Below are 10,424 nucleotides of genomic sequence, written 5' to 3'. Positions count from 1 at the left end.
TCCTTATTCTGTCGTAGCTTTGTGAGTTTTATAATTATGCTGGGTATACTGTTATCTGGATCTGGTTGATGATATATAGACACAACCGCTGATCAATGGCGGGGGGAGGTCTAAGTAGCCACGACGCCACGACCACTTTGCCCTTGCAGTTTCGAAGCCAACACGTCGCGCCTAGCCATCTAGGATGGCTGTGCGCAACATACTCGCGAAAACAACGTGCAGGTGTACGACAGTTGGCGCAATAATGTCTATGTTTCCATAAATATCAATAGAATAAAGTACTAGCCCACGTTTTATATGCAGAAAAAACTTTTAAAGTCTCTTTGGAAGCGACATAAAACCGATCCTCTTTCCTCTTTTTTTCTTGTAAATTTAGGCGATCAAGGTGACTACCCGGCCTTTCTACCACTCAGCTAATGTAATTTCGTGACGTGCGTGCAGAAATCTGCTGTACGCCAGATGATCGTTGTCAACCAACGCATCGATCGCCGATCGGGATTGGTGCACGTGAACTATCTTTATAAAGATAGTTTGAGGGCATATAAAGTATACTTACAAACATAACGCCTGAGATCAGCAGTTAGGAAAGTAACGGACAACGTATCTCGTAAGTGATCGCCTATTGCCTAACCGTGTCAACTCAGCAGTAATGGCGATAAAGAGGGATGTAGACCTAAAAATGCGAAAAGGGGAGGGTATGCTAATATATCTTAGTTATTTACGCCAATGGTGCCAAAAGGCGTAAATGTTACTTATTCACACCAATATTGATTATTACTGCGTTTTCTGGTGGCAGCAAGAAACTAAACGCGCACGCGCACGTACGCTGCAGCCTGCATCTAACTTTCGCATTTTTCTTAGATTGTTCGTTATATATAAAAAAAGAAGCTAACGCTGTACGTATATTCTTGGCGCTTATCTACCTAGTATATTATTACTAGCAGTTGTTTCCAGTTTCAAAATTTTACGAATTCAGGGGGGTAAAAATTGGGGTTGATACCGCGTCGATTCGGTCTTGGTGGGACAATCAAGTCTTGATCGCAGTAAGGAAATGTTGAATTGACCCGAGTAAAACGCGTAGCTTTATTCACTAATGGGACTCCTAAACTTGATCGAAGCAACTGATAAAATCAGACTAAACGAGGTTGAATTAACGATAGTTGACAGACTCTCCATCGTTATTTCAACCCAGGCCTACGGGGACCGCTAAAATTTAGTATAATAAGCGGAAAATGGGACTGACAAAAAATACATAGCTTTGTATACCCTAAGTCGGACCTCATGATTCAACTGAAATAAGTTAGCAGATATAATTAAGTTACATATCAAATAAAGAGAGTCGGCTACATTAAAGTTTGGAAACAGCTAGTGGAGAAATCGGGTTTTTATGAGTGCCATATTTTAGAAATTTCTATTCTAGTCCCGCAAGGAAGAATTAATTACCAGCGACCTTTTGTGATGGCAGGATCACCGGGACAGCACAAGAAAGTGAGCTATGTTTCCTAACGCGCGCTTATCCTTGCGACGTTTGACAAATGTTCGTATTATAATAAAACGAATATCGCCGGTTTATTTTTTAGTTAACGACAACGCCTGCACTGAGGGTTTATTAAGCTTGTAGGAAGTGGTATAAAAGTATACTACTTTTCTCGGAACCCTGTGCTCGCGCTTTCTGGACGCTCTCGTGAGCCAGTGTGCACAACTAAAAAAATGCGCGCCAATCCACCCTGTGAAGGTGGTTGGAAAGCGAAGCTGTAAACGACACCTATAACGGTTGCCCATGCGACGTCACTTGAATTCATACACGTGGCTCTCCAAAGAGTGAAACCAGGGACAAGTGAAATGCACTTAACCGCTAAGGTCAAATAAATGCATGATCCATGAATGGTGTTTGGTCGAGTTGTATTGGTAAAGCACGTGAGTGGAAACTTTTTTTTCATAAAATGAAAGGCAGCTCAAACACGGTGTTAGACGATCGCACTCCTCCTGTCTCTGTCGCCGACGGAGGCGATGAGATCGGCGGCTAAGACGGAGACGTGAGATGCCATTCGTTGGTTTGAGCTTAATGTAATTTTTGATAACTCCTAGCGTATGCGCAAGGCACGAACACGATGGCTACACGTGCCGTCGGCGGAGCGCACAGCGGCGCAAGAGTTCGCGTGACCCTATCACGTGGCATTCAAAGAGAACGCAAGGGGTAGATCTGCACATGTGCTCGGTGAGTGCACCGTCTGTCTCCCCGTCTCCGCGTGGGTTCGTGGCTGAATCGGTAAGAAGACGGGCTCTCCTTCCGTTTCTCTATTCTTTCCAGGTTCAATCCTGGCGGTGCCACTAATTTATTCGCGGGAGTTTTCTGCTGACACCAGCAGTCGCAGCAGAACCCTTGGGGGGTAGAAGTACAAAGCTCCGCTTTAAAAATATTTACGGGTGAGCATTTGATTGATGGCGGTGCAGTCAGTGCGTGCAATGCAATTCCGGTTGTGTGTCGGACTGTGTTGACGAACTGAATTCGCTTCCCTCCTCTTCGTCCATCCTTCTCGCCGCTGCCCACTTTCGCCGAGACTTCAAACCGCGCACGGCGCCGTGCTTGTCTAAAAAGACGCCGAACCGCATACCACCACCCGGATGCGCGCTTATGCCGGCGTAGACAAGAAATGCTTTCGCGTTAAAACAAAAATTGCAGAAAGGTTATAGGTTACCGTTCTTTCTGCTAGCTTAAAACTGAATGTTTACAGTTAACATAAGCTCGCTGTGACGCTTTAACAAAATGTAATGTTGATAAGCTGTTTCACTATAATGAAGAAAAAAAATCTTGTAATTCGTGGATATTTTAGTGCGAAAGCCTATCTCGGCTAGGTCGGCGAAAACACGCATCAGGCTGGCGCCAGGTTGGCGTGCGGATATCTGCAAAACGCGTAACCCTCGCCACGCGCTCACGTCCCATTGGCGATCAAGGTGACTAGGCGATCAAGGTCGCACCCATTGGGTGCGACGGGTTACGCGTTTACGGGTTACGAATCAGAAATCTCGCCCGAAGTCTCGATTGGCGTCCAAATTAAATGAAGAGAGTGTTGCAGCCAGTGTTCCCAACATATCTGGGTTCCAGCAGTACGGATTATGCAAGTATCTGCATTGAGCCCGACGAGGGTAGGCAGAAGACCCGTCCACGGATGTATACCGAAAAGAAACACTTTCTTGCACTCCTCTCTCAGAGGATCTCTAAGCGCGCAATCGCGCGCTTAGAGATCCTCTGCAAATGTTGTTATTGGGCATTATGGCGCGTTCGCTGAGAAATTACTCATGCTGTACATCATGCTTTCGAGAGCCCTCGAAAAAGAAAAAAAAAAAAGAATCGAAGTCTTAACTTCAAAACAACGAGCGTCATTCATTTGCCTCAAATCTTGTAGAATATTGTGAGCTAACTCCTTGATTGTGTATTTTTGCCCTTATTAAGGCGCCCATGCATAGTTGCGGATTTTCAATCAGCGCTGCAATGTCGGATGCTTCCGATACCTTACGAAAAAGTTCTCTATCCACGTTCCAAATGTTTTTTTTTTTTCAGGCAGTGTGGGTGCGCGTCGCATCCATTAAATTCTCATTGTAACATTATAATAAGTGTTGATTACAGCATTTCTATATACGATGAATAAATCCGCGCTTGGGAGGCTACTTGGCTCTATATTCCCTATGCGGAAGTATTTTATTATTATTAGGCATAAAATGGTCAGGCCTTTCTACGGCCGGCTGCGTTTAAATTTGGCGACCATCAATAGGAGGAGGAGGCAAAACGTTTATTGAGAAAATAAAAAACGGTGGGTGGTACAAAGATAATTTAAAAAACCGCTCGGCGGCACGCACCGCATGCTGGCCTCGAAATATATATGCACTCCGGCGAAATTCAAAGTTTCTTCTATTCTCCGCCAACAAAAAATTAAGAAATTTGTGCCATCGCGCACTCTGTGAAGGTGGACGACATGTGACACAATTTTTGGCTGCAGGAGGCATACACCAACGAAGGTCGCGCAGGGGAAACGGATAATGTGGCCGCAAGCTATGCAAGATGACAGCTAATTTCGCTTCATTACTGCGCCCCAGTGCGGACGATTCCCGCCACCGCGGGGAGTTGGAGGAAAGTAGTCACGAATGTAAATGGAGCGCGGGGGAGAGAAGGGCACATGCGTTTTTGTTGACAGAGAAGAAAAATACACGGAACCCTAGCCGTATACAGACAAAATGAAGTTATTATTGCTAGAAAGTATGGGTCAATTGAGATTCTCTGCTTGATTGACGTTGTTTATTCGCTGTAAATGACTAACTAGTTTGATTAGTCGTACGTGACCAAAGCTTGACCGATCGAAGGACGACCACATTGAAGAGTGCATGGCATAAATTTTAGCATCATGTCAAACAGTTTTGAAGTTACTGGCTAACTCATATTGGTTTATTGTGGCTTATTGGCTAAAATTAGTAATTTTATTAGCCATTACATCACTTTGTCCTCTTGTCCAGGGCTCCTTATTGTACAGCTTCAACATTTTAGGAAGTCAATAAGAATTGCCAAAACTGCTCTAAAATTAAGATTTCTATAAAATTGAGAAACACTTGACAATGACAAAGCTAAATTTATTCCGAAGCGGTAAAGTACGCATCCTGTGCTTTTATCATAAATTATCTCTGCCGTTATTTCAATGGTGCACTTTTTCCTAGTGCGATAGGTCTCAGTGCTACGAAAGGTCACTTTGAGACACACTCTGTTGCTTTTTGCGCTTATTTTATTCGTAAGATGAGTTGCAAAATACAATAAACTTTAATTTACCCAAACTCAATGACACTGCTTTCTTCTCGTTGAGCATGGATGTGTGGCTTTGGTATGGGCACGAAAAATACTTCACTCAGTGATGGGTCAGCAGGCACAACTGCATGCGTGAGGGTCCTCTCCTATCTGTCTAGGCATGCACTCTTTTGGCCCTGCTGCCTAATGCACGAGTCTTGCTCTGGCTTTGGATGTCCAAAGAAGGCACTGCTCTCACGCCTTTTGTACACCGTGCCAACTGTGCTTAGCACTCTAACCAGGGTCACGTCTGCCCTGTTTAGCAGTGGCGTTGGCTGTCCATGGCTGTCATATTCAGCCTTTCCTTTTTTGCCCCCCTTCACCAGCTGCACACTCCATTTCACACGTGCAAGAGGTGACATGACTCAAAGCCCACCTGAGCCATCGAGATGGCGTGTCCCCGGTATTACAGCACAGGCAGGCGGTGAGCGGTGCTTCTACTGCACACCATTGGCGTCTCCCTACCAATGTAGGCAGTGGCACAAAAGCAGCACCACCTCAGCCACGTGCTCCCTTTTAATCTGTACCGATTTCTTTCTAATGACGGATACACGGTAAAATTTTTTGCCAACATGCTCCACCTATTGCTCACATCTAATGAATTTAAATTATCGATGTGGCTTGAGGACTATTTATTTTGCAAAAGTAGCATGCCAGTATACTCCATTTCATACATAGTGTGCAACACTGCCTAGGCTAAAGAGTGTAATAGGAAACTTTTTGCAATGAGAAAAATGCTTGAACAATGAACAAGTCTTCATATCAAAACATGCATGTTCTCAGCTTGTGTGTAACCTGACAAAAAAGTGAACAGTGGAACAGTGCTCCCAATTTTATTAATGCAACAAGTGTACATCACGCAGATGTCATACATTTCTCGGTATCACACATGTACTCCTACTGTAGACCAAAAAGAAGCCTTGGTGCTTGGCAGCGCTACGCCTGCAGATGGCCACGGCTGCTTGAACCTGCATGGAGATTAAAAGAAACATGGCAGTACATAGAAGAAATGTAGCAATTACTGGCATGAGATAAAACTCGCCTGCAATTATGTGCCACGCAATTTACAAAGAATGTCATGCACAATACAACTGAGGTGCGTACGGGCAATAATACTATGGAGCAGCCTTTCTTGGTCCACGTGAGCGCAGAGGTTGCCAGGCTGCCAGGTGGCTGCCAGGTGGACAATTTTGAATAGAGTGAAGGCCATTACAGGCACGCAAGGAATGCATTATTATGAGAATTTGGTGTGCATTCGATTCCTGCTACAAGCAAGGCCGGAGCACTGCAGTTGGTCGCTAGTGTTGCTTGTATAGCAACCACCTGATTTCTCAAATGGCCCAGATTACTGCACGAGGTGAATATCATAGAAAGTTGCCCTACGGCTGCCATTCACACAAGAACTGCGACACTTCACTGCTCAGTGAACACCCTATAGACTTCACTTGCTACCCAGCAAAAACCGGACACAGATTAGAATTTATCTGATTCATGCTCCCTTCCTTCCCCACTTCGGTTGAACAAAATCTCTTAAGTGTCTGTACAAAGGGTAACTTAATTAACTTCGCTGCTTAATTTATCGTGTGCCTTGGATGGTCTGCCAGCATACACATTTTACCGTAAAAGGAAAATTTTCCAAGTGTATTACTTGAGCTAGAGAGGTGTAACTTCAGTTATTCATTGGTGATGGTTGTGGTTTGCGACGGGAAAAGGAAAGGAAATTCACTGGAAATATTTTGAGCTCGGCCAGGTGAGCTCCCTGCCGAGCTCAAAATATTTTCAGTGAATTTCCTTTCTTTTTTCCGCCGCAAACCACAACCACCATATAGCCTTAGCCAGCACATTTATGTAATAAGTGGAGAAACATACATCTTTAAGAGAAGCCTAACCTTATGTTTCATCAAGTCTCACCATCGTGCCAGTTTGCCACATCTGAAACAAGTGGGCTCAACTTTATAGAAAAAAAAAAAAAAACCAAAACCAAACAAAAGAAACAAAATTACTAGACAAAGCTTGACAAAACAATACAGACAAACCTCATTAATTCAAACTCTAAGGAGACGAAAAATTTGGTCGCTGATGATTATATGCGTTTAACGACATACGGTCAACTGAGTTGAGCCCACTCAAGACGCTCATCGGAATGTCTGGCGAAATTGGGAGGGAAAGGGCGGCATGCACTGCTGTGGTACCATCTCTCTCACTGCCTCCCCTGCACACTTTCGGCAGACGCTACTACTCTGTGCGTAGGCCATCTGAACCACGTGATGTTTGTGCGGGAGGTTCAAACACCATTTGCAACAACAAGGTCGTCGGCGGTGGTGGCGCGCTGCGAGATAACAGCACAGTAGTGCACGCCGCCATGCGTTCGCTGATTACGCACTCACTCCCCAAGACACAGCAAATATGCGCCGTGACTGAGAAGGCTGCAGTTTGCACTGTGCACAAATAGGGAGTATAGTAATCATCAGTGCATTTTTAAATTCATCCAACAAGGCGTCATGCACATTTACCGACTCAAGACAACTTTCAATGACATCGTTATGAGCCCCAAGACCCTCCGAAATTCCATTGGAACAAAGCAAATAAATGTATGAATGCACAAGCATAACTCTATTGGAGCACTGACCAAGCAGTGCAAGCGTACACTGCCGCTGGCCCTCTCTGTCGCTGACTTCTGTAGTTTCACTTGTTTCTGGGTGAGCGACATGACACAAGTCAGTGGCAAAGGGGCCTGGTGGCAGTTGCTAGGTCCTTGCACCCATAGTTACTTTTGTTGCACCCGTTACTGCTTTTGCTTCATGTGGTTGCACTTCTGGTCTTAACTTGACACAAAGCAGCAGTAAAGAAACCCACAAGACACCAGGCCGAGTATTAGTACAATGGCAGCTGGGTTAAAAAAAAAGTTCCTAATAGTCTGTGTGTTGCGGTAAGAAACCTAGTTTAACAAGACCCATGCGATACCACCACACCATGTGAGGCAATTGAAGGCCAACTGCACTCAAGTTTCAGCCCGACCAAATTTATTTTTAATGTGTAGTACATACCACCAAATCAGCTACGACATGAGTGGTGTCCCCGTAAAACGCCTCGTTAATCAGTCGGATACGTTTAATGGGACCCTGCAACACTTACCATCGACTACTCGGTATGTATTTTAAGGTAAAGTCTATAATGCACGTGCATATCCTAGCCAGACTCCTCCACCACTGCCCAATAATTCAAAACTGACACGATTAGGACGTAAATAGTGTAACACAGCCCTAGCTCTCCCTCTCTCTCACACATGCACTGACGCAGTGTTGAAAGACCGTGCTGAGCCTTTCAACACTGATAAACAAAATGCTTAATGATAGCACCTAATCGTGAACAGCAGTATGCTCCGTCTCCAGCTAAGAAAAATATTGCTTAGATATACAAGAAATTGCGCATTTAAGGCTAGTCTTAGCTTGTGGAAAAAAAAAAAAAAGAAAAAAAGCCCGGATAAATTTGGATTTTAACTTATAGTCTCTGTACAGATAGTTGTCGGAGGCGGTACCTCGCCATGGATTGAACAGTGCTAAGGCGGGACAAAGTGAAGTGAAACAACCACAGGAGCTGACTAACCACTGTTTATTTTGGAAGGAAATATTATTTATAGGGGAACAATGATAGCATGGTTAACTGTGTGCGCATTGCGGCACGCGAAGAAACAGATCAAATAGGCTGTGATTGTGCGTATCTAACATAAGTTGCAGTGTCTTGCAGTTGAAACGTGAACCTCTCCTATCTCACCAAATATGCGATTTCTCTCTCCACCGGGGCCACGGACAGCATGCTCATGCATATCTCACGTGCGTGCTGGCCTCTGTGCCTTTTCGAGACACACCAGGCCTCAGATCGCAACTTTTCACATGCTGGGCAAGCATGCTGCCGGTCGCTGATGCATCGCACCGTCTGACCAATGTATGATTTTTTGCAGGGTAGTGGAACTTCGTATACGACTTCCTCGTCGCATTTGACAGAGGCTGCTGCCGGATTCTTAGTACAGCTCTTGCGCACTTTCTCTAGGTTAACTCTTCTGCACAGCCCCCTCAGCTTGTTGGTCGACGAGAAAAGCAGATGTACGAGATGACTTCTCCCCTTGTGCCCTTCTGGCGGGATTTTCTTTGGAGCTGTATACAGTCAAACGCCACTACAATGAACGCTTTTACTATGAAATAGCCTGTACAACGAAGCATGCCACATGGCCTGGCCAGATTCTTATGTATTGCGAAGACCCCTACAGCAAATTTGCCTGTTTAACAAAAAAAATTAATGCATTCCCAATTGTTGAATTGTGGTTTGATAACGGATACCGCATGTACCATGTGTGCAGCTGCACACATGGTAGCTTGCAGCTGATAGGTGTGCCGTGAGTCATCCAGTTCAGCCAGGTAGCTGTAGGAATCGATAAACACGTACAGTGCGTGCTGCATCGTAGCATCGGTTGTGATGGCTGACAAAAACGTCTCAGTGGAAGACCAGGCCCTGGTTTTCTCTGACCTGACAACTGACCACATCGTGGAGGCCATCATAGAGAAAAGGGACGCCACAAATGATCAGGCGAGCAGTGACGAATAGCTTGCAGAGGAGCTAAGCGTAATGACAACCGCGAAGCGGTAGAGGCGTTTGATGTGCTGCAGATGTAGATCTCGTCACTCCCTGCACTCCGCCGCAGCACACCGTACACTTCAACAGCAGCAGGTCGGTGGTGGGTTCGCATTCAGTACGTCTTACTACTGCGCACAAGAAAATTGTTGACTTTTTTCGCCTACTGCAGTTTAATTCTGACGGTTATTTCTCTCAGTATGCTTATCTGCTTTATTGGGTCAATGAAATGCGTGACGTATAAAATGAAGTGACATGTGTAACGAACAAGTATCGCAGTCCCCCACGCTTTGTTATACGGGCGCTTGACTGTAGTGCATATCGGCCAGGAGCCTATTGGCTTGCTGTGCAGCAGCTGATCTGGTAACCCAGCAGAGCGGAGATGCTAGATTTGAGCCCCAAAACTGGATTGCACTGAGTGCTTGCAAGACGTGAAGAGGGATGGCTATTGCCTTCTAAATCCAGCGTCTCTGCTCCGCTGGGTATCCAGATCAGCTGCTGCACAGCATAGCCAGCAAGCTCCTTAGCGGCATGCACTCTTGGCCCCGCTAAGCAGAGAATTCGCATATTTGGCGAGATAGGAGCGGTTCACGTTTCACCTGCAAGGCGCTGCAACTCATGTTAGATACGCACTATCACAGCCTATTTGATCTGTTTCTTCGCGTGCTGCAATGCGCACACAGATAACCATGATTGCTTTTACCACTATAAATAATATTTACTACCAAAATAAACAGTGGTTAATCAGCTCCCGTGGTTGTTTCGTTTCACTTTGTCCCGTCTTAGTGCTGTTCAATCCGTGCAACGAACCAACGAGCCCAGCTACAAACACTCCTGCAGTACCTGAGACAAGCGGACACTTGTTCGCAACCGATGCAGAAGAATTTGCATTGCCACCAGCGTACGCGATATCGTGCGTGGCCTCTTGTAAGGCACATAGATGGTAGAGGGGCAGATATACGCA

This window comes from Haemaphysalis longicornis, unplaced genomic scaffold (assembly GCF_048455015.1).
Source record: "Haemaphysalis longicornis isolate Haplotype H1 unplaced genomic scaffold, Haemaphysalis longicornis Haplotype H1 scaffold_5, whole genome shotgun sequence".
Classification (NCBI taxonomy): Eukaryota; Metazoa; Arthropoda; class Arachnida; order Ixodida; family Ixodidae; genus Haemaphysalis; species Haemaphysalis longicornis.
Note: the sequence above shows the minus strand (reverse complement) of the source record.